A 24,098-nucleotide genomic window follows, 5' to 3' on the forward strand; every position below is an offset into this window, starting at 1 on the left:
ACACAACTTTGCCAATGCCTCTGGATGTAAAGGTCCTTCTGTCATCGGGCAGTTTCTTTGAGAAGCTAGTGTGCGTATTTTATTCACTTGTGGACCTTAAACATTTTGCTTCTAGGGAAAGACATGTAAGGCTCATTGACAGCACCTGGCAAGTGTTTAGAAAAGGCTTCTCCTCTGGAGAGAAAGAAAAGCCTGGAAGAAGATCTGAGTGTCGGATGCCTCAATTCACTGCCGTCAATATCTAAGAGGGGCGGGGACCCTGGTTACAAGGCCCTGCCACAAAATCTGTCAGTTGGGTAGAAATTGACTCAGCATTTTTCTTCGTAACAAGCTCAGCCCTGATTTCACTCTCAGGGCAACAGAACCATCATCAAGATGGCCGGTGAGATAACCAGGGTGTTTCTGAGATGAGGGAGTGAGGGTGTAATAAGACAATGGGAAGAAGAGGGTCTAAAAAACACAAAAAAAATTCAATGTCTGGAAGTGAAACTCTTCCTAGCTTTAACTAATTAGTTATAAATGTTAAACACGCTGGAAATGGGTTATGAATCATTCAGGTAATAAGAGCAATTACTGTCCAGCTGTCAGTAGAAAAGAAAATAGCATAGTTCATCTGGATTTTACTTCCAGGTCTATCCAACTGTCAGTGGGAGTCTCAGTTTAAGGGAGTCCCTTAACCTCTCTAGGGACCTCAGTTTCCCCATCTTTAAAAGACAGCATTAATTCTAAGTTTCATCCAGTTTTATTAACACTATGTAACCAAAAAAAAAAATGCAACAAATCGTATGCGATGGTTAATTTTATATGTCAACTTGACAGGGCCACAGGGTGCCCAGATGTTTGTTTCAATGTTATTTCTGGGTGTGTCTGTAAGGGTGTTTCCAATGAGATCAGCATTTGTACCAGAGGACTGTGTAAACCAGACTGCCCTTCCTGATGTGAGTGGCCATCATCCAATCAGTTGAGGACCTGAATAGAACAAAAGATGGAGGAAGGCAGAATTCACTCTCTTTGTCCAATTGATTGAGCTGGGACGTTGGCCTTCTGCCCTCAGACAGTGACATGTACCATTGGCTCTCCTGGTCCTCAGGCCTTCAGACTCGGACTGGAACTACACCACCAACTTTCCTGGGTCTCCAGTTTGCAGACTACTGATTATGGGACTTTTAAGCCTCCATAATCATAGGAACAAATTCCTTCTAATGATCTCTTTATATTTACCTCCTATTAGTTCTGGTTCTCTAGAGAACTCTGACTAATACATTATACATTTGGGGACAAAGATACTGCTCAAGGCTAGCCTTCTTATCTCCAATTTTACTCAAAATAATTTTAGGAACTAAACACTTGGTATTTTCTCTCTTTGTTCCCTTCAAGTAATAATTAACTTTTAGTGTTTTGTTCTTGGGTAGGAATTAGAAACATTATGTAGCTGACAGAGGGCTACATGCCGAGCTTATAAGGAGGAGCTGCTTTCTGCAGCCAGTTTCTTGATGAGAATTCAGCAGGAGGAGCTCTTTAGCTGTGTGAACAGTCAGTCATCAGAAGGGTAGGTAGTTAGCAAGATCTATGGTATTCAGCAAAATAAAACTCTCCCAGCAGAGAATACCATGCTTCTTTACTCATTAAGGAATGGGTGCGCCCTTCCCTGACACCCTGACTGTTCCAGCCTATAGTCAAAGTATCAATGGGAAATCAGGGATCCATACCTGCCAAGTCCTTTTTTAGGTCTCTTTTTAAAAGCTGGTGAGCTACCCCTATACGTCAGAGTGCCTGAGGTCGAGAAGAGCTGGAGGGGCTGATATTTAGCCAACGTGGTCGCTTCCACTGACCCTTTTGTTCTCATAGCAGCCCAGCCTCCCATCAGGAGGCATGGAGCCCCACCAATGCAGGGGTCTAAAAAGGCACCAGGAAGACTGGGCTTGGGCTGCCAATGAGGGGGCATCTGTCAGTGAGCTTCCACTTTTAGAAGATATGGCAGCTTCTAGCTAACTTTACCAGATGCTTGTTGTTGAACTCTTCCTCAAGTCTGCAAGTGGAATTCTTCAGAGAAACATGGTGTTTCTCTGGCTGCCACAATATTTATTTATTTACCTACTCAACTATTTGACGGAGAACGTCACAGGGCTTAGAGTGGTCTCAGCCAAATTGTCAGTTCATGAGGCTTCTGATCTGTTGCAGTGAGTTTGGATTTTTACCCTTCAGGACTGTCTTCGACAGAAAACAGAGGTGCTTTGGGTTGGTTTGTTTGTTTGTTTTTAAGGCTTTTAATACAAAATCACAGAGAAATACAGAAAGAAAATATCATACAAGCCAATTACTAAAAAAAAAAAAAAAATCCCAACCAGCAAATTTGTCACATTGGTCAGGCATTACAAAACAGGATAGAAGAAAAAGAAAAAATAAAATAAAACACTCCCTGAAATCTGGCAGGTGGATTTTAGAGGCCACGGGGAGCTTGCCTTAGTCATCCTGGTGAAATAGGATAGCAGTGGTTTTTGGAATATGGCCAACGCCTCCTCTGTTTCTTGCCAGTAATGGTCATCTGAAGGGAGGGTACTAGCCTGGGCAACAAACATTTGATGTCACTTATGCAGTCTGAGGTCTCAAAGACAAGTAGCCTTGGAGTCTTCCATTCCATATCACACACAGTCTCGATGCTGTCACTCGATGCTGAGATAATGATGGGCTAGTCAGGGTGGAAAGCAACTTCACTGATGGAGCCAGCATGGCCGGGCAGCTTATACAATATTCTTCTGCTTGTGGTATCCCACACATACACAAACCTGTCGGCTGAGCTAGCTGCTATTTTGCTTCCATCAGGTGACCAAGAACATCTTAGAAGGTTCTTTTCAAAGTTGTGCACATTTCCTTGAAATATCTTTACACACCTCTCTTTGGGGGCAAATGGCCAGACATCCCAGACAAGAACTGTATTGTCCATTGCATTGGACAAGAGACAAGAGCCTTCAGAACTTAAGCTCAGGCCAGTCACTGAATCTGCATGGCCTGTCATGGTGTACATTAGTTTGTTCTGGTGCAGGTCCCAGACCTTGATATCATTGTCTATTCCACAAGAAATAATCTGATCACTTGGGTCACTGGGGGTCACAGCTAACACCTGGTACATGTTCTGAAATGTTTGGATGGCTGCTTTCTTCCAGATGTCCCAAAACTTAACTGCCATCGTCACTGCTAGTGCAAACAAGCTGGCTAGATAACAGGAATTCACAAAAGAAGTATGTCCCTTTAGCCTTTTAACCCTCTTGCCTGTTTCGCTATCCCACACAGCCACAGTTTTATCTGTGGATGCTGAGAAGAGCATACTGCCATCTGTGTTGTTGTGTAGTTCCATCACTGCTCCACTGTGTCCTTTCAGTATGGCAGAGTTATCACAGTCACCATATACATTCCACGACAATATCAGTCGGTCAAATCCTGCAGATGGATAGGTGGATCCGTTGGGGTGGAACGTGAAGAAGTATACTTCCCCTTCATGTCCAGAGAGCAGCATGATTGGGGCTTGAAGGGAGGAACACCAGCAAAGCTCCCGGCTTGGCCTGCTTCTGCCCCGCTCCAGGGCCCGACCCCGCCGCTCCCAACAGCAACTCATGCCGCTGCCGCTTGACTGGGACCAGCGGTAACTCTGGGCCCCTACGCTTCTGCTGTTCTATCACGGCGGCAACTGGATGGTGCTTTGGGTTTTTGAGGCCCACCTGCCTCCATTTTTGTGCCATTTCCTCCGTGGAGATCTCCCATCCCTCAATGCAAAGGGTTCCTGTAGTCCCTGTGTCCCTTCCCCATCCTTCATATCTGCTTGCAGCTACTCCACAGCTTTTTGGAGGCAATATGATGACTTCAACTTTATTGTGTGTGACAATGACTTCTGTTGTTTCTCCAGGGACATCTGCATTTGAATAGTACAAAATCCGTTAACCCACAAAGCAATTTCAGGCAAAAGTTTGGGAGGAAACTGGGGAGTTCTTTTTTTTTTTTTTTTTTTTTTAAATTTATTTATTATTATTATTATACTTTAAGTTCTAGGGTACATGTGCATAACGTGCAGGTTTGTTACATATGTATACTTGTGCCATGTTGCTGTGCTGCACCCATCAACTCGTCAGCACCCATCAACTCGTCATTTACATCAGGTATAACTCCCAATGCAATCTCTCCCCCCTCCCCCCTCCCCATGATAGGCCCCGGTGTGTGATGTTCCCCTTCCCGAGTCCAAGTGATCTCATTGTTCAGTTCCCACCTATGAGTGAGAACATGCGGGGTTTGGTTTTCTGTTCTCGTGATAGTTTGCTAAGAATGATGGTTTCCAGCTGCATCCATGTCCCTACAAAGGACACAAACTCATCCTTTTTTATGGCTGCATAGTATTCCATGGTGTATATGTGCCACATTTTCTTAATCCAATCTGTCACTGATGGACATTTGGGTTGATTCCAAGTCTTTGCTATTGTGAATAGTGCCGCAATAAACATACATGTGCATGTGTCTTTATAGCAGCATGATTTATAATCTTTTGGGTATATACCCAGTAATGGGATGACTGGGTCATATGGTACATCTAGTTCTAGATCCTTGAGGAATCGCCATACTGTGAGGAAACTGGGGAGTTCTTATAGAGTGGGGCTCATACCACATCTCTCCAATCACGTTATGTGGGGTTCTAACCCTGAGTCACACCTGGCCAATCCTGCTCACTATACCGAGACACTTCTTAAAATTGCCTGGGAAATAGCTAATGCAAATTTGAACTTATCGTTATAATTAATTAATTAATTATTATTATTATTATTTTTTGAGACGGAGTCTCCCTCTGTCACCCAGGCTGGAGTGCAGTGGCACGATCTCGGCTCACAGCAAGCTCCGCCTCCCAGGTTCACGCCATTCTCCTGCCTCAACCTCCCGAGTAGTTGGGACTACAGGCCACCGCGCCTGGCTAATTCTTTTGTATTTTTAGTAGAGACGGGGTTTCACCATGTTAGCCGGGAAAGTCTTGATCTCCTGACCTCGTGATCTGCCCTCCTTAGCCTCCCAAAGTGCTGGGATTACAGGCGTGAGCCACCGCGCCCGGCCGGTTTTAATTTTTTTGAGCATTTGTCAAAAGCCATGGATCCTCTTCCCATTTGAATGTACACATGTATACCTTTTTTTTTTTTTTTTTTTTTGCGACGGAGTCTTGCCACGTCGCCCAGGCTGGAGTGCAATGGCACAGTCTCGGCTCACTGCCACCTCCGCCTGTCTAGTTCAAACGATTCTCCTTCCTCCGCCTCCTGAGCAACTGGGATTATAGGTGCCCGCCACCAGGCCCAGATAATTTTTGTATTTTTAGTAGAGACGGGGTTTCACCATGTTGGCCAGGCTGGTCTCAAACTCCCGACCTCATGATCCACCCAAAGCGCTGGGATTACAGGTGTGAGCCGCCGCACCCGGCCCATATCCAAATTTTACATACAATTTTAGGAAGGGTCACCAGACTTCCTAGAGCTATTCTTGGGATCCCAGGTAAAGAAAGTTTGGTATATGAAGTAAGGAGACCTGGATTCAAGTTTCCACTGTGATTTGAGGCAAGCTTTCCGTGTTCCTGTGAACCAGCTTTCTTGCCTGTAAAAGGAAAACCGTAGATTCTATCAGTGGTTTTCAACTAGACATAAAACTGCAGGAATATATTGACCCTCACACTCATTTAGAAACTGGGGTTGAGAACTATGAGGCAAGGAGACCTCTCCCATGACCTTTGGCTCCAGCATTCTTTGATTCTGAGGTTTTGCTCCAGAAATCCCCACAAACTTGAGAAGACACTCTTTCTACCCCTAGTGGGGAAAAGAGAAGATGTTGCACAACAGAGATGCTCATAAAGCCTGACTTCACCTTTCTTTCCACTCTGCTCCATTGTTTCATGGGAGAAAGTGGCAGAAAGGGAGTAGAGCCCTTCTGGAATTAATTCTCTTTTCGTTAAGAGTCCATCGGATTGGGGGAGGATTTATCTATTCAACCTTGAAAGGATAGAGAATCTAATTCATCTTTATTTTTTGAGAACCTACTTGGCATATGGTAGGTACAGAATAAATGTGTTTTTTTACTTAATAAAATTATTTATCAAGATTTATTATTATGATTTTTTAACTAAGTAATTGTAATGAGCATCTGCTTCTCCACTCTGGTGATTCTTTGAGAATCACCAATATAATATTATATAAGGTTTTATTTTTCCTGAAGTCATTGAAATAGATATGAATTTATTGATGAATTGAAATTCAAGGAATATTTACTAAGCTTTCATTTTGTGCTTGACACAGTATTTTCAAAATAGTAAAGATTTAAGAAAAGGGTTTACAGTTCCATGCTAATACTATACATATATGTAAATACTACTTCTGAAACAAAATTATAGTCCATTTATACTTTTTCTTCCCATTCCAGAAGGGGGGGATATAAAATTGTATAAAATTAAAAACAATTTAAAAATATTCTTTATTATTCCCTAGTTTGGAACCGACCCCACCCCCCCGCGTTCTTCTGGTTAACTACTCTTGTTATGTCACGTGGAAGGACCCAGCCACGTGCACGTGTTTTGGGTCGGGGAAGCCGCCCATTTTGGACTCCTTCAGAAGGCATCTGTCACGGAGCTGAGCTAGCTTCACTAACAGCTTTATCTTCCTGTCTACCATTGCATGAAATGACTCTGTAAAGTACAGTTCTGGCTGCATGCAATGAGGGGTAACCCCAGCACCAAAGGTGATGATAGAATGGACTGAAAGTGATGAGATTACATATTGCTCTGTCAATGCTGTTGCTCAAAACTATTCTCGCTCAGGAAAAGATTGAATTGCTTCAAATACTGAACTTCTCCCTTAGAAAATGTATAATTGACTGAGTATAAAGAAAATACTTTTCATTTATGACCATAGTTATGTTTTTAATGTAAATCATCCTAGTATAGTAATATTAATAAATATGATTTATTGTATATTATCTATGTGTTAGTCTCTGTATTAGTCACTTTAATGCTGACATTGTATCACTTAACATATATTGAACATTTACTCAGATACCCAAGTAATTATCTCAGCAGGCTTATTAGCTTGGTACTATTATTGCCATCATCCTCCTTCTATAGTTGAGGAAATGAAGGCTTAGAAGGATTAAATAACCTGTCAGAGGTCACTCAGTCAATAAATGGTCGAAAGCTGGGATTCCAATCCAGCTTTTCTAATCTTATTTGTAATTCAATCCTCACGCCAATTCTATAAAGTACTTATGGACATTTCCATTTTATAGATAAGGAAGCAGACTTGGGGAGGTGAAATAATCTGATAATAGTTACATAGGAAGTAAATGGTGGAGCCAAGCATGAAACCAGAGTAGTCTAACTCATAAACCAATGCTTGTTTCATTGTGCCATACTGACTAGTTGTGGATTTAAAGCATGTTACCATGTAAAAAGGGAGGTACTTACCTATTTAAACTTTTAAAAGACTAGACATTTATTTTGGTTTGCCTAACAACTTTCTTTTCTTGGGTATTCAGTATCAGAGGAAAATGCCTGGTACCTGGGGAATACCAAAAATAAAAAGAAAATGACATGTTTATTACTGCTTACAATGATTCATTTTCTACTTTTTTACAGTAATATTTAAGTGAATTATTCTGCAATAAATTTTTTTAGTACAATCCAATAACTGCTTTTTGAACACCTACCACATGCAAGGCTCTGAATTAGGTGCAATGATGATGATAGAGATGACTAAAACATCGTCTGTCCTGAAGAATGAGGCAGGATTCATGCCTCACCCAGGAGAGCAGATGGGCAAATAAACCATAGCAGAGTGTCATGCAGGCCCCAGGGAAGGAGAACAGAAATGTCACATGAAGAAGGTGGAAACAGAGATTGGCCTTGAAGATGGTACATTAGTTTGGGTTGCCACAGCAAAGTACCATCGACTAGGTGACTAAGGAACAGAAATTTATTTTCTCACAGCCCTGGACAATGAAAGTCTGAGATTAAGGTATGGGCAGGATAGGTTTCTCCTGAGGCCTCTCTCCTTGGCTCACAGAGAGCTGCCTTCTGGTTGTGTCCTCCCATGGCCATCCTTTACTCTGTGTGTCTGTGTTGTAATCTCCTCTTCTTCAAAGGACACCAGCCATCTTAGATTAGAGCCCACCCTAATGATCTCATTTTAACTGAATTACCTCTTTAAAGGCTCTGTTTCCAAATAGAGTCATATTCTGACATACTGAGGATTAGGCCTTCAACATATGAGTTTTGAGAGGAACAAAATTCAGCCCATGACAGATGGGTAAACTATCGAGAGAGGAAGTCTAGGCAGAGAAAACAACACGAGACAGAGGTTAGAAGGGAGCAGTGTGAAATGCATTTGGGGGAGAAATTAAGTAACCCAACATGATGGAAAAAATAATGGCATTTAGGAGAGTCCCCCTGACACAATGTCTTTCAGTCATTACCTGAAAGAGGAAAGGCAGTGAGGTGGGGGTAGGGGGAGTAAAGATGTTGAACTCAATTTAGGACACGTCAACCTTGTTGTTCAATATACAGGAATTTGAAAAGATGGGTTTAGAATATTGGAGTGACATTGGAGTATATAAAAGATTATTAAGTTATATGAGAAGTCTTACCAGGAAAGAAATTGGAGAGTTATTCATGAAAATGTTAAACTAGTTGTATTTGGAGGTAGACTACAGTTTATTTGTATTCCTTCTTTTTACTTTTTAGTATTATTCAAAATGTTTATCATGAGCAACTTTAATAACTTTATAATTATATTAGTGTGAGGTATCCATGTTTCTTAAGTCCCTGTATAAGATGGGTTTAAAATCCCTATTCCCTCACTCATCATAGGTCTAATACCTTCCACAAGATATCTAAGAATTTAGGAGCCTCTCACCCAATTAGTTTGTGGATTGTCTAAAACCTTACAGGCCCTGCTGCTATTTTGTACCTCATTTATCCAGATATTGAATCAGAATTTTGCTTATTTTGTGAAGAAGAGATCATAAAAAGCCTCATGAGAATCCTTGGCTAATACTAGAATTTATTAAAATTCAGGAGAGATTGTTGAGCTTTACATTGCAGATGTGCAAATAACCTAACATTGACCTAGGGGCATCCTTCTTAAAGGGTCCCTCAGCCATTTCTACCAACTCAGCCTAAGTTTATGCCACTCATCTCTACTTTTCCTCTGGCGGACACTTCTCCTTCACCCTTATTTTCCAAATTTCTTCCATTTTCTTAAGAAAATCAATTTAGCCTTCTTTATATTCTACTCCTTCTTTCCAGGTTCCCCCTGCCCTCGGGTCTTATCTTTTCTGCCCAACTGTCTCAACAACGTATCTTCTTAAAGTAAGACAATTTCATTCCTTTTTTTTTTTTTTGGAGGGGGAATCTCACTCTGTTGCCCAGGGTTGGAGTGCAGTGGTGCGATCTCTGCTCACCGAAACCTCTGCCTCCCAGGTTCAAGCGATTCGCTTGCCTCAGCCTCCAGAGTAGCTGGGATTATAGGCGCCTGCCACTACGCCCAGCTAATTTTTTGTATTCTTAGTAGAGATGGGGTTTCACCATGTTGACCACGCTTGTCTCAAACTCCTGACCTTGTGATTCACCTGCCTTAGCCTCCCAAAGTGCTGGGATTACAGGCTGGGATTATGCGCCCAGCCGACAGTTTCATTCTTAAGAAGAATTTTAGTTCTATCCTTTAATATATTTTTTACCACACAATAATTGATTTAAGGAGTACTTCAAAAATAACTAAATGTTGGACATCATGGAGAGAGATGAGACCATCTGGGAAGAGTATACAGAGTGGAAAGAAATGAGGCCTTGAGGAGCGCCCACGATGAGGGGTGGAGTTGGGGCATAGAGAACCCCGGTAGGGAGACAAGGAAAGACGAGGCAGGAGAATCAGGAGGATGCACAGTCAAATTGAGGGAGGTGAGGGCTTTGAGAAGGAGTGGGAGATAAGTCTCAAGGGACAGGGTTCTGAAGAATAAAAGTGGAAGCAAAGTCATTGGGGCCATGGGATTCAGTACAGTGGTGCTATTAGGACCCAGACCCAGGATCCCTGCTGGGATTGTCACATTCACTGGAGGATTCATGACTGCCTGAAAGAATGGGGACACTCCAGAAATCCTACACTAACTGTGTAAAACTGGCAATGCATGGTTTGTGTGCTGCCAGAGAACCCCTGAACATTGAAGCTGACTTGGCTGAATGTGTGCCCAGCTGTCCCTAGCAGCTCACCTAGTAGCCAGCCTGGCTTTGTGCCCTGCTGTTTGCCCATAGCAGCCTCAGATGCCAGTTTCTTTCCCTCATGTCTCCCCAGTTGCACGGATTTGTAGTACAGAACCTAAGTCGCTGACTCTGCCATTCCCTGACTCTGTGAACTCAGGCAATGACTTCATCTCCTGGACTCAGTTTCCTTATCTGTTAGTGGTAATGAGCATAATTATACATGTCATCTGGGCCTCCCAGGGTCAGTAGGCAAATGACATGAGAAAAAGTATAAGTATAAATGCTCTATAAGTGCTACTGATTCAGACTACCTGGGCTTGGCCACCACTTACAAAATACTTGACCTTCAACAAGTTATTTAATTTTGGTGACCCTCAGTCCCCTCATCTGTAAAATGGGGATAATAACTATACCTACCTCCTAGGATTGTTGTGAGCTCTAAATAAGTTAGTATACACAATGACCATAGAGCAAATTGTGACATTTAGTAAATGCTATACATGTGCTAGCTATTATTATACTATTACTATTATTGTACAAGTGGTGATGTATATACAAACCATTTTTTTTTGTCCCCCATAGGATCCAAGACAGTCCACAGTCCAAAGTTTATACAATACCGAGAGATAACTTAAATTAGAAGTGGGTGAAAGATGGTTATTCCTTCTGTTTTCATTCTCCTGTCTCTATTCTGCAACCACCTTCCATTCTGTTTTCTGCCAGTTTGATTCTGCCCCTGTCAGGCCTGGCTTGGATCAGTTTCTAGCATCTCTAGGCTCCCTGTTCTACCAAAGAGAATTTTATATTCTGTCCAGCTCTGTTTTGGGCTAGAGTGGGATTAGTAAGGAAGTGGAGAGAGACCAATAGAGCTCTCAGGGCTGGGAGGCAGGCTGGAGAGAGTCTCTTAAGGAAGGAGACACTCCAGGTGTTTGGAGGCTGAAAAGAAGTTGCCAGTGGAGACAGAGGAATGGAATATGCTGGCTAGACAGATAATTGATGGAAAGAGTGCCTGGAACAGCCAAAAGGGCATGAGTTCAAGGACACAGGTATCTAAGAACAAAGGTGGCTGGATTTTAAAAACAGTCTTCATAAATCAAGTGAAACAAAGCTGTCTATCTTTGCAATGTAGGATGATCGAAATATCTTTCAGGGTAACTCCTCTTTGCCTTCCTCCATCTGAAGGTAAGTAAGGTCAGTTCTAAGCAAAACTGGGAAGCCTGCCAAAGTATATCCCCTTCTTCCTCAGTCCCCTTTCTTCTGTCTCTTGTCCCATACTAGTTGGGGCATTTTCCCTCCCATCCCTGGGCTCCTATGCTCCACAGGCTCATGTCTAACATGCCAGGCTCCAGATCCAGTCAATACTGATGGAGACCGACTAAGTGGCAGGAATTCTCATGCGTATTATTTAACATTACAGTACCTCCATATCTCTGTTCTCATGGAGGAGACAAAAGCTCAGAGAGGGTGGGTGTAAAGCTCAAGGCCACACAGAAAGAAAGTGGCAGGGGTAAAATTAAAACCCAGGACTCCTGAAGACTGGTCCAGAGGCCTTTCCACTATTCCCCACTAAGTCCCCACCAGTTGTCTTCAGTGACCTTCACTGACACTCCAGCCACCTTGGCAAAGCTCTTCCCCAGCTCATGTGACCTTCAGTCTTCAGGGCTGAGCGTCTTCTATGGTTCCAGACTCTGATATCCCTTCTTCCACTCACAACCACCTTTTCTAATAGCTGGCCCACACCCATGTCCCTGCTACCTCCATAGCCGCCTTCCCACCTCACCATCTCCAAATTGTCAACAATTTCCTGGGCCCACGTTCTGCCCTAGCCAGCTGGGGAGGCACAACTTTACCTCTATTCTCTTAGAGTTTTTCTGATTAGCCTGAGAATTCAGTTGATGTCAGATAGGAGAAAAACATACAAATGTATTTAGTGTCACTTTTATGTGGTATGGAAGCTTTCATAAGGAAATGAAGGCCCAGAGACCCAGCTTCGGTTGAATGCTTATATACTGAATTGGAGAAAGATTAGTAAATTGTGAAAATGTGACAAGGCTAAGGGGCTTGGGCTAGGACAGTTAATTGGGTAGAGAAGTAACTAGGAAGGTAAGGGTTAGCGTAACAAGGTTTGCACAGACTTCCCTCAGTCTCAACTTCCCATCTTCGATGATAGGAGTATTTTTTTTTTCTGGTATAGGAGGACACCTTTCAGATGGGAATTTCATCTTCTATTTTTAAGAAGAGGAAGAATGATCTTCTTGTACCTGCTGTTTTTCAAGTACCTTTAATTCAAAGTTGTCAATATGCCCGTTGGCACCTTTTGGGGGCAGTGTGTTCTGAACTTCTCTATAACCGAACACGTACAGGCCATCTCTGCAACCGCGGGACTGATATCTTCCCCATTTCCTTCCTTTCTTTCCTTTGGCCTTGCAAATCCCAAGTTTGGGAAATCTAAATATTCTTTCTCTGCATCTACATAGGAGCAGCTACTGAGCATAGTACAGAAAAAATCTCACTTTGCCAATCAATTGGCCGCAAGTCTCCAATGACCAGACTTGCGGCCAATTGCTGGGGGGCTCAATTCAAACCGATGGTCCTTTTCTTGGAGACTTCAGTTCTGTTTCACTTGCTACTTTAGTGTTTCATCTCCCTTTTCAAGCTCCCTTCTTTTGCACAACTCCATGACTCCAATCTGAAGAACTTGCCTTTTTTCTTTTTTTTTTTCTGGGAAGAAATTGCAGCCCATCTTTAAAGTATTGCCTTCAAAATTTAGCTTTTTAATCCACAAAATTGTCTGTATTAGTTGTTCCTGTCCTATTCCCTTCCACCTCTGTAGCATCAGTGGTTCCCCTCCTGTTCAAAGCCGACATCTCCCTCCCAGGCTGTGCTGTGGAACACATCTCCCCAGACTTGGCAGCCTCTGTTGTCTTCTTTATTCCTTGTTCCTGCCTTCTGTCACTGCCCTCTCAGAATACCAGCCTGAGCAAGTATTTCCTTTTTATGAACGAAACGAAACTCCTCTCCTTTTGCACTCTCTCCCACTAGCTGCTGCCTGTCTCCTTCCTAGACCTGTCCTACCTGCTTCCGCCTTCTCATTTCTGTTCAACCTCTTACCTCTTTGCACCCTAGCTTTCAGTCTCCATCCCTCTAGGAACACTGCCCTCTACAAGGTGATGTCTGCTTTTACTAATAGCTAAGGGAGGAGTTTCAGGCCTGGCTTTCCTTGTTCTTTGAGGCCTCCCTCCCTCTTATACTCCTCTCTTGACTTTTAGGGCATTGTTTTTCTGATTCTTTTCAGCATCTTTTTTTTTTTTTTTTTTTTTTTTTTTTTTTTTTCTGGATATGGAGTCTCACTCTGTCGCCCAGGCTGGAGTGCAATGGTGTGATCAGAGCTCACTGTAGCCTCTACCTCCTGGGCTCAAGTGATCCTCCCACCTCAGCCTCCCAAGTAGCTGGGACCACAGGTATGCACCACCGCACCTGGCTAATTTCTTTTTATTTTTTGTAGAAACAGGTTCTCCCTATGTTGCCCAGGCTGTTCTAGAATTCCAGGGCTCAAGCCATCCTCCTGCCTTGGCCTCCCAAAGTGTTGGCATTGCATGCATGAGCCACTGTGCTGGGACATCTCAGTGTGTTTGACTCCATCTTTGAATTCATCACTGACCCTCCAACTTGGTATTCCTCAGAGATTCATGCTTGGATGGCTTTCTTTTCCCTGTATACACTCCCCATGAGTTGACTCACTCATATTCTTGGTAAGTGAACTACCACTTATAACTCATAGCTCTGAAATCTTTGTCTCTTGTCCATTTGTCTTTTCTAACTGCTACACCCATATTATCATTTTTACATATTTGTGAACTGGATACTTCTGCCTGGATGATTCACAGTCACTTCTATTCAGCATGTCTAAAGCATAATTGATATTTCTTTATCTCCCCATTCCACCCTGCTTCTTGAACTCCCCCTCCCTATTTTCTGGAAAACAGTATGATGAGTACACAACCACTCAGATCAGAAACCTGGGCATCCTACCAGACTCATCCTCAGCCCTGACCCCTGCCCTCTGTGCATCCAGCAAGTTATCAAGTCCTGTTGGCTCTGCTTCCTAATGATCTCTTGAATCCACGTTCATCCTCATGACTTCTTACCTTAACCATTGCAAAGCCTGATCTCTCTTATTTCAGTTTTGCCTCATTTTACTCCATCACCTGCGGTGAAGCCAGTGATTTCAAATGCCAATCAAATCAGGTCACTTCCCTACTTAAAATCCTCAGTGGCTTCCCTGGCTTACAGCTTCAAGTCTGGGTTCGCTGGCACAGTGTACATTTCCCTTCATTGGTTCCCTAATTTATAGCTTAATTTCTCATCAATTTCACTCCTTTGCACTTCACAAGCTTATCATGCTGAACTATGTGGCATTTTGGAGACAGAAACCTCTGTCTCCAAAATGTAGAGGCAATATGGGACCCTTAGTGGGCAGAGCAATACACCATTCATTCTCTTTTATAGCTTCATGTCCTTTCACACGCTGTTCCCTCAGAGAGAGTTCTCCCATTCCCTTGGTAAATTTCTATTAATATTTTGGGCATCTCAAGATTACCTACTTGGATACGTCTTTTCCCAGCTTCCCTTGGTAAGTTTATGTTTTATGCTTTATCTCATTGTGGATTTTTTTTTTTCTGATTATAACTGTCATCACTCTAGAAAATTTTGGAAATGTGGAAAAAAAAATCGCCTACAATTCATTCCCTCAGAAATTAATTTCTCGGCATTTTAGTGGACATCCTTTTGGTATATTTACCATAAATATTTGCATATATTTAGAAACCAATATTATACTATATATCGTTTCATAGCCTGCTTTGTTCAAGAAAAAATTTCATGGTAAACTTTCTTCAAAGGGTTGACATTTTATTTAAAAAAATGATTCTTCTGATTTCAAAAGAAATGCATACTTATGTAAATAAAAATGCAAACAGTACAGAAATTTACAATTTAGAAAAGCAAAGTGCTTCTTAATCCTGTCATAGGTTTTAAACAGTTTGTAGCATACTCTTTCAGACTTTCCTATGCTTCTACTAATTTCAATATACATTAAAAATTTATATTGTGGGATAATATGCTTCATCTATTCTGAAACTTTCTTTTAAAATATATTTGACAATGTATGTTTGAAAATGTAAAAACAACTTAATGGTGTCTCAGTTGTAATCATTATTTTGCATTTTTCTCTTCTACTATACCCTGAGACCTTGGAAGAAAGCCGTTTGCCTTCAAGTGAACTTAATTTACTGTTTTCTGAGTAATTTGGAAGAATATCAGACAGATAGTTGTGATCACTTCTCCTCAGAGAACTCCTTGCCCACTGAAGGAGGGTGAGTCGTGGTGGGCCCGGGGGACTGACCATGCTTTGCAGCTGCTGCTGGAGTTGGCTGACAAGGTCTCTCTTTGGATCTGGAGTCTACCTTGACTCCAGACAGGTTCCTCCAACCAGAAGCCCGAGGATGCCCTTCTCCTGCTCTCTAAAAGTACTGGTGACACTTTGTCCATGTTGAATGGTCCACTTGTCCCATAACTCTCTTTATTTGACACATCCTCAGCTTCTGTTTCTGACTCGGAGCTGTAAACTTATAATCCCTCTTTTTGGTTAAGAGGAGAGTCACTGGAGCCCAGCTGATGAGATCACAGGGCTAAGGAGTCCAGAGCTATTTGAATCCATGTGTAGTCCAGCTAACCTGTTCCATGATGACAGCTGCCTGCCTAGTCCAAGGAGCCACCCCAGAGACATAAGCCTTCCTTCATCCCAGAGACAGGGTGTGTGAGTAAGCAGCCACCTACTGGCATTGCCAGAAGAAACAATGGATGGTGGGTAAGGAACTCTGTATTCCCACAATGGACAAAATGCTGTTATTATGGCCAGTGTGTGCTATATCACATTGCCAAACCCAGAGTTTCATTAAAGAGGTGTTGGGGGAGGGGTGTCGGGGATAGTGCTCATGTATTGATAAATCACAAGCGCTTCTTGCTCTTTCTAATCTTTTGCATCGCCTGTTCTGTTTTCCTGCCATTTAAATCTCTACTGCACACTAATATGACAGTGTGGTTAAATAAATGTGGTCATGAAATTCAGGGAAAGAAAAGCTTATTCTTTTTAGTAATTTGTTAGTTAAAATTTCACAATGATACATGCTTTGTACATTTCAGATACAGGTTAGGAAACATCTGTCTCGCAAATGTACAGGCAATATGGGAGCCTTACTGGGCAGAGCAAACACAGCTAAGGTCATTTTGTTGGGTCAGGGGTTGAAGGGGACATTTTCGTGGGCTTTTAACAAAACAGATGACCAATCAAATACCTTCCAGATTCTGATACCCACGCTGAATTGAAGGGCCTTTTTAACAGGTGTAACATTTGACCAAACATTAAACCAAAAGCAATTATTAAAACAATTAATACTTTAAAAATGTTTATTTTAAGAAAATTTGTACAAATATACAAAAGAAGTTTAACTACAATTAGTTTCTGAGTTATGTTGACTCATTAATCAAAAGCTTCAGTCCTGAGGAATTCTGTGAAGTTCGCCACTGCACTTTCCCTGCATCGCTTTTGCTGGTTTTCCCAGGCATCTTCCTAGAGCATTTGAAAGTAACTTTCCTTCTGCTTGCTCCCCCAGTGCCCAGGCCTCCTACCTTTGTAGAGCTGCAAACGATTTGCAGTTGCCAACCTGTGTTTTCCTTACCACTGGGACCAGTAGACTGTGATTTTTTTCTTATTCTGTGTTAAACATTAAATAACTTAGCTCTAAATATAATTGCATCCTTCATTTGTAGAACTTGATATGTTTCTCATGACAGCTCAGAGACATAAGAAGCGTCAAAAGTAGAAAAAAAAAGAATCAGTGTAGACCATTTCTAAATATAGTCAGTCACTTATAAAGTACAAACAAGAAATAAAGTACATAGCTGGTACTTATTGAACAATTAGGTGTCTTGTAGCTTATTATGAGATGGAGGGAAAGTCACTAAACTTCCTTGAGCCTGGTTCCTCATCTGCAAAATGAGAACAGTAACACTGGCCATGCTGACTTCATAAGACCCTTGGGAGGGCCAAATAAGGTGATGCCTAGAAAATAGGAAAGCACTTTTAAGTTTTTTTTTTTTTTTTTTTAGACAGAGTCTTGCTCTGTCACCCAGGCTGGAGAGTGCAGTGGTGTGATGTCGGCTCACTGCAACCTCCGCCTCCCAGGTTCAAGAGATTCGCCTGCCTCAGCCTCCCAAGTAGCTGGGATTACAGGTGCTACCACCGTGCCTGGCTAATTTTTATATTTTCAGTAGAGACAGGGCTTAGTCAACTTGGCCAGGCTGATCTCGAACTCCTGACCTCAGGTGATCTACCCACCTCAGCCTCCCAAAGTGCTGGGATTACAGGCATGAGCCACCGCGTATTTTTAAATAATAAAAATACAAGACAGAGTGGTAATATAATGTCATACCTCCTCCAAAATGCAGGAGCAGAGGCTCATCATTTGAGGATGTTTGTCCTTGCTAGAGATTTGAAGAGATGGATTCACTTGTAGAAATAAACAAGTATCAACTGGTTAGATCACAAAGGAGAAGCCTCAGGATATCAGATCAAGAATATGTAAAACATGCAGAAAAGGCCTCAAGGCAAGAGTTTGCTTTCCTCATGCAGCAGCCTTACAAGAGTTCATGGTTTTCCAACGTCGGTTATCTTAGATTCTGTGATCTGTCACTAGGGAACCTACTCCTGCAATGCTGACGAAGAAAGTAACCTCCTATTCCAGGGCCAATTTGCTTTACAGAACATTAGCACTGTTCTTGCCTTGGGGCTTGAGCATCACTGGAAAATGGCTTCACACACAGGAATGCTTCCTTGTATGGACTTTTAAAATGCTCTTTCATCTTTTGTTCTTCAAACTGGCTATTCCTATCAGTAAAGCCTATATGCAACCCCCATGTTTTTTATGAATCCAATTTAAAGACACACAATGCAATCTTGTAAGTGGGAAAATGTCACAGAGGGGCTCAGTCAGAAGTTGACAAAATGTGCCTGAGTTCTTACAGCTGTTGTGGTTTAAGGGCAATGTCTCTGAAAATACTTCCATTAAAAAAAAAAAAAAAAAAAAAAAAGTCTTCTTTGTCCCATAGATATAATGTGAAATGAAGAGCTGCCAGCTACTGATGACATTTGCTTTTGCTGCATTTTTACCTCTCAATTTGCTTGTGTAGTCCCTGCCTCATTTAATGCTATCCCCATGAACAAAGAGAGCCAAAGGCACAATCCCAGGTGATGCCCAAGGCAAGCCTCACAAACAAGAGACTGAATTTGATGTGAAGGAAAAGGACTCTGATTCTCCAAATGTTTCTTTACTGTTGGCTAATATCTAAAGTTTTACACCTAGAGCATCCTTTCTTTGGAATGTTCCTCTCTGTCCCCCTTCTCTATTTCCAGGCACCACTGATCTGCTTTTGGTCTCTATAGATTAGTTTGAATTTTCTAAAACTTTATATAAATGAAATCATACACATATACTCTTTTTTTGTCTGGCTTCTTTGATTCAGCTTAATAGTTTTGAGATGCATCCATGTTGTTGCCCATAGCATGAGTTCATTCTTTTTATTGCAGAGTTGTGTCCCATTGTATAGATCTATTGTAATTTATTTATTTACCTTTTGATGATTTGGGGTAGTTTTAAATTGCCATTAACATTCTTGTTGCTTTGAGGATTTTTAAAGAGATCTTGTTGTTACTAGTTTTTAATCTAATTCCAAGAGGATTAGATTTGAATTTTTAAAAGTTTACTGAGACTTTTAAAATATAGCTTAGAATATAATTTATTTTGGTAAATGTTCCTTAAACACTTGAAAATAATGTGTTTTGCTGTTGTTGGTAGGGTTTTTTATAAATGTCAGATGATAAACTGGTGGATAGTGCTGTTCAAATCTTTGATATCAATATTGATTTCTGTCTCTTTGTTTTATTAAATATTAAAAGAGATGTTAAGTTCTCCAAATGTGATGGTAAATTTGCCTTTTTCTGGCAATTCAATCAGTTTTTGTTTCATGTATTTTTGATGTTCTTTTATTAAGTACATGAATATTTAGGTTTGTTATGTCTTATAAATAAATTGGCCCTTTTATCCATATGAAATGAGCTTCTAAAACCCTAGTAATATTCTTAGCTTTGAAGTAGACTTTCTAATATTAGTATAGCTAATCTGGCTTTCTTTAGATTAGTATTGTGATAGTAAATCTTTTTCAATCCTTTTAGTTTTGATCTATTTGTGTCTTCATATCTAAAGTAGTTCTCTTGTAGGTGGGAGACAATTGAGTCTTGGTTTTTTATCCAATTTGACAATCTCCATATTTTTAATTGGGTTTAATTAAATGAAAATTAATTACATTTCATTGTTTTAAATGTAATTATTGATATGGTTGGATTTAAATCTAAATCTACTATTCTTGTATTTGTTTTCTACTTGTGTTATCTATTCTGTGTTCCCTTTTACCTCTTTTTCTGTCTCCTTTATGGATTAATTGTATTTTCATGCTTTTTTTCCTTTTTTAGTTTATTAGTTAAAACTCCATTTTGTTATTTTAGTCATTGCTTTAGGGTATTTAATATATAGATGGTTCTTAACTTATGAAGATTTGACTTAGGATATTTTGATGGCACAAAAGCAATACAACTTCAGTAGAAACCATACTTTGAGTGCCCACCCTACAACCATTCTGTTTTTCACTTTCAGTGTACAGTATTTAATAGATCATGAGCTATTTATTATACAATAGGTCTTGTGTTAGATGATTTTGCCCAACTCTAGGCAAAAATAAGGGTTCTCAGCATGTTGAAGGTGGGTGTATTAGTCCGTTGTCACACTGCTATAAAGAACTGCTTGAGGCTGGTAATTTATAAAGAAAAAAGGTTTAATGGACTCACAGTTCTACATGGTTGGGGAGGCCTCAGGAAACTTACAGTCATGGCAAAACGGGAAGCAGGCACATCTTACATGGCGGCAGATGAGAGAGAGTTAAGGGAGAAGAGCCCCTTAATAAAACCATCAGATCTCATGAGAACTCACTCACTATCATGAGAAAACATGGGGGAAACTGCCCCCATAATCCAGTCACCTCCTACCATGTACCTTCCTCAACATGTGGGGATTATGGGGATTAAAATTCTAGATGATACGTGGGTGAGGACACAGCCAAACCATATCAGTGGACTAGGCTAAGGTATGATGTTTGGTAGGTTAGGTGTATTAAATGCATTTTCAACCTATGATATTTTTTAACTTACAGTGGATTTATTGGGACATAACTTCATCATAAGTTGAAGAGCATTCATATATCTTTAATTTATTATACCTAACTTTCAATTGATAATACACCACATAAAGCAAAAGAATCTTAAAAATATACTTGTGTTTCTTACCTCTCATCCTTTTGAACAATTGTTGTCATACGTTTTACCTCTCTCTATGTTATAGAACCCATAATATAATGCTATTACTTTTTTGTTAAATATTAAGAAAAAATGTAATATTTACCTGTAATAACCCTTATAGTTACTACTTCTCATGCTTGTCATTCCTTTATATTGAACCAGGTTCCCATTTTTTTTTTTTTTCTACCAAAGGCTTTCTTTAGCATTCTAGTGGTGCAAGTCTGATGTTGATGAATTATTTCAGCTCCTTTATAACTGAAAACTTTTTGATTCTCACTTTGTTTTAAAAATAGATTTTCACTTAATATAGAATTATAGATTGAAAAGATTTTCCTTTTGGTACTTCCACTATTTTCTGGCTTACATTGTTTCCCATAATAACTCTATTGTCATTCTTATGTTTCTTCCTTTGAATATAATGTATTTTTTCCCTTTGGCTTCTTTTTAACATTTTCTTTTTGGCACTGATTTCAAGGAATTTGATTATGATTTGACTTGGTATAGCTTTCTTTAAGTTTCTTACATTTGGAGTTTATTTATCTTCTTGGATCCAAGGATTTATAGTTTTCATCAAATTGAAAGCTTTTAGCCATTCCATTATTTTTTCAATTTTTAAAATTCCCACCTCCCCCAATTTTCAGGGATTTTAATTATACATATATTAAGCTACTTGAATTTATCCAACAGCTCACTTATGCTCTGTGCATTCATTTTTTAATCTTTTTCAAAAATTTATTGTACTTTAAGTTCTGGGATACATGTGAAGCATGTGCAGGTTTGTTACATAGGTATACCTGTGCCATGGTGGTTTGTTGCACCCATCAACCCATCATCTAGGTTTTAAGCCCTGCATGCATATGTATTTGTACTAATGCTCTCCCTCCCCTTTCCCCCCACTCCCAACAGGCCCCACTGTGGGATGTTCCCCTCCCTGTGTCCATGTGTTCTTATTGTTTAACTCCCACTTATGAGTGAGAACGTGCAGTGTTTAGTTTTCTGTTCCTGTGTTAGTTTGCTGAGAATGATGGTTTCTAGCTTCATCCATGTCCCTGCAAAAGACATGACCTTATCCTTTTTTATGGCTGCATAGAATTCCATGGTGCATATGTGCCACATTTTCTTAATCCAGTCTATCATTGATGGACGTTTGAATAGGTTCCAAGTCTTTGCTATTGTGAATAGTGCCACAATAAACGTATGTGTGTAGAATGATTTATAATCCTTGGGTATATACTCAGCAATGGGAATGCTGGATCAAATTGTATTTCTGCTTCTATATCCTTGAGGAATCACCACACTGTCTTCCACAATGGTTGAACTAATTTACACTCCCACCAACAGTGTAAAAGCTTTCCTATTTCTCCACATCCTCTCCAGCATCTGTTGTTTCCTGACTTTTTAATGATTGCCATTCTAAGTGGTGTGAGATGGTACCTCATTGTGGTTTTGATATGCATTTCTCTAATGACCAGTCATGATGAGTTTTTTTTTCATATGTTTGTTGGCTGCATAAATGTCTTCTTTTGAGATGTGTCTGTTCATACACTTTGCCCACTTTTGGATGGGGTTGTTTGATTTTTTCTTGTAAATTTGTTTAAGTTCTTTGGATAGTCTGGATATTAGCCCTTTGTCAGATGGATAGATTGCAAACTTTTTCTTCTATTCTGTAGGTTGCCTGTTCACTCTGATGGTAGTTTCTTTTGCTATGCAGAAACTCTTTAGTTTAATTAGAGGCCAGTTGTCAATTTTGGCTTTTGTTGCAATTGCTTTTGGTGTTTTAGTCATGAAGTCTTTGCCCGTGGTTATGTCCTGAATGGTACTGCCTAGGTTTTCTTCTAGAGTTTTTATGGTTTTTGGTTTTATGTTTAAGTCTTTAGTCCATCTGGAGTTAATTTTTGTATAAGGTGTAAGTAAGGAGTCCAGTTTCAGTTTTCTGCATATGGCTAGCTAGTTTTCCCAACCCCATTTATTAAATAGGGAATCATTTTCCCATTTCTTATTTTTGCTAGGTTTGTCAAAGATCACATGGTTGTAGATGTGTGGTGTAATTTCTGAGACCTTGTTCCGTTCCACTGATGTGTATATTTGTTTTGGTACTGTTACCATGCTGTTTTGGTTACAGTTGCCTTGTAGTATAGTTTGAAGTCAGGTAGCATGATGCCTCCAGCTTTGTTCTTTTTGCTTAGGATTGTCTTGGCTGTACAGGTTCTTTTTTGGTTTCATATGAAATTTAAAGTAGTTTTTCCAAGTTCTGTGAAGAAAGTCAGTAGTAGCTTGATGGGAAAAGCATTAAATCTATAAATTACTTTAGGCAGTATGGCTGTTTTCATGATATTGATTCTTCCTATCCATGAGCATGGAATGTTTTTGCATTTGTTTGTGTCCTCTCTTATTTCCTTGAGCAGTGGTTTGTAGTTCTCCATGAAGAGGTCCTTCATGTCTCTTGTAAGTTGTATTTCTAGGTATTCTATTTTCTTTGTAGCAACTGTGAATGGGAGTTTACTCATGATTTGGCTCTCTGCTTGTCTATTGTTGGTGTATAGGAGTGCTTGTGATTTTTGCACATTGATTTCATATCCTGAGACTTTGCTGAAGTTGCTCATCAGCTTAAGGAGTTTTTGGGCTGAGATGATGGGGTTTTCCAAATATACAATCAAATCATCTGCAAACAGAGATAATTTGACTTCCTCTCCTTCTATTTGAATACACTTTATTTCTTTCTCTTTCCTGATTGCCCTGACCAGAACTTCCAATACTATGTTGAATAGGAGTGGTGAGAGAGGGCAGCTTGTCTTGTGACAGTTTTCAAAGGGAATGCTTCCAGTTTTTGCCCATTCAGTATGATATTGGTTGTGGGTTTGTCATAAATAGCTCTTATTATTTTGAGATACATTCCATGAATACCTACTTTATTGAGAGTTTTTAGCATGCAGCACTGTTGAAATTTGTTGAAGGGCTTTTCTGCATCTATTGAGATAATCATGTGGTTTTTGTCATTGGTTCTGTTTATGTGATGGATTAAGTTTATTGATTTGCGTATGTTGAACCAGCCTTGCATCCAGGGGTAAAGCCAACTTGATTGTGGTGGATAAGCTTTTTGATGTGCTGCTGGATTCAGTTTGCTAGTATTTTATTAAGGATTTTAGCATTGATGTTCATCAGGCATATTGGCCTGAAATTATCTTTTTTTATTGTGTCTCTGCCAGGCTTTGGTATCAGGATGATGCTGGCCTCATAAAATGAGTCAGAGAAGAGTTCCTCTTTTTCTATTGTTTGGAATGGTTTCAGAAGGAATGCTACCAGCATCTCTTTGTACCTCTGGTATAATTTGGCTGTGACTCCATCTGGTCCTGGGTTTTTTTTGGTTGG

At 40.4% G+C, this 24,098-nt stretch overlaps 1 protein-coding gene and 1 pseudogene across 2 annotated transcripts in view; one reads left to right on the plus strand and one right to left on the minus strand.

The window, feature by feature from the left end:
- Positions 1-24,098, plus strand: part of KCNAB1 (potassium voltage-gated channel subfamily A regulatory beta subunit 1) — a 420,994-nt gene that overhangs the window by 56,885 nt on the left and 340,011 nt on the right. The gene's annotated exons all lie outside the window — the stretch shown is intronic.
- On the minus strand, positions 289-12,044 carry LOC126947676 (U5 small nuclear ribonucleoprotein 40 kDa protein-like; annotated as a pseudogene).

Source organism: Macaca thibetana, chromosome 2 (assembly GCF_024542745.1).
Source record: "Macaca thibetana thibetana isolate TM-01 chromosome 2, ASM2454274v1, whole genome shotgun sequence".
NCBI classification, from domain to species: Eukaryota; Metazoa; Chordata; class Mammalia; order Primates; family Cercopithecidae; genus Macaca; species Macaca thibetana.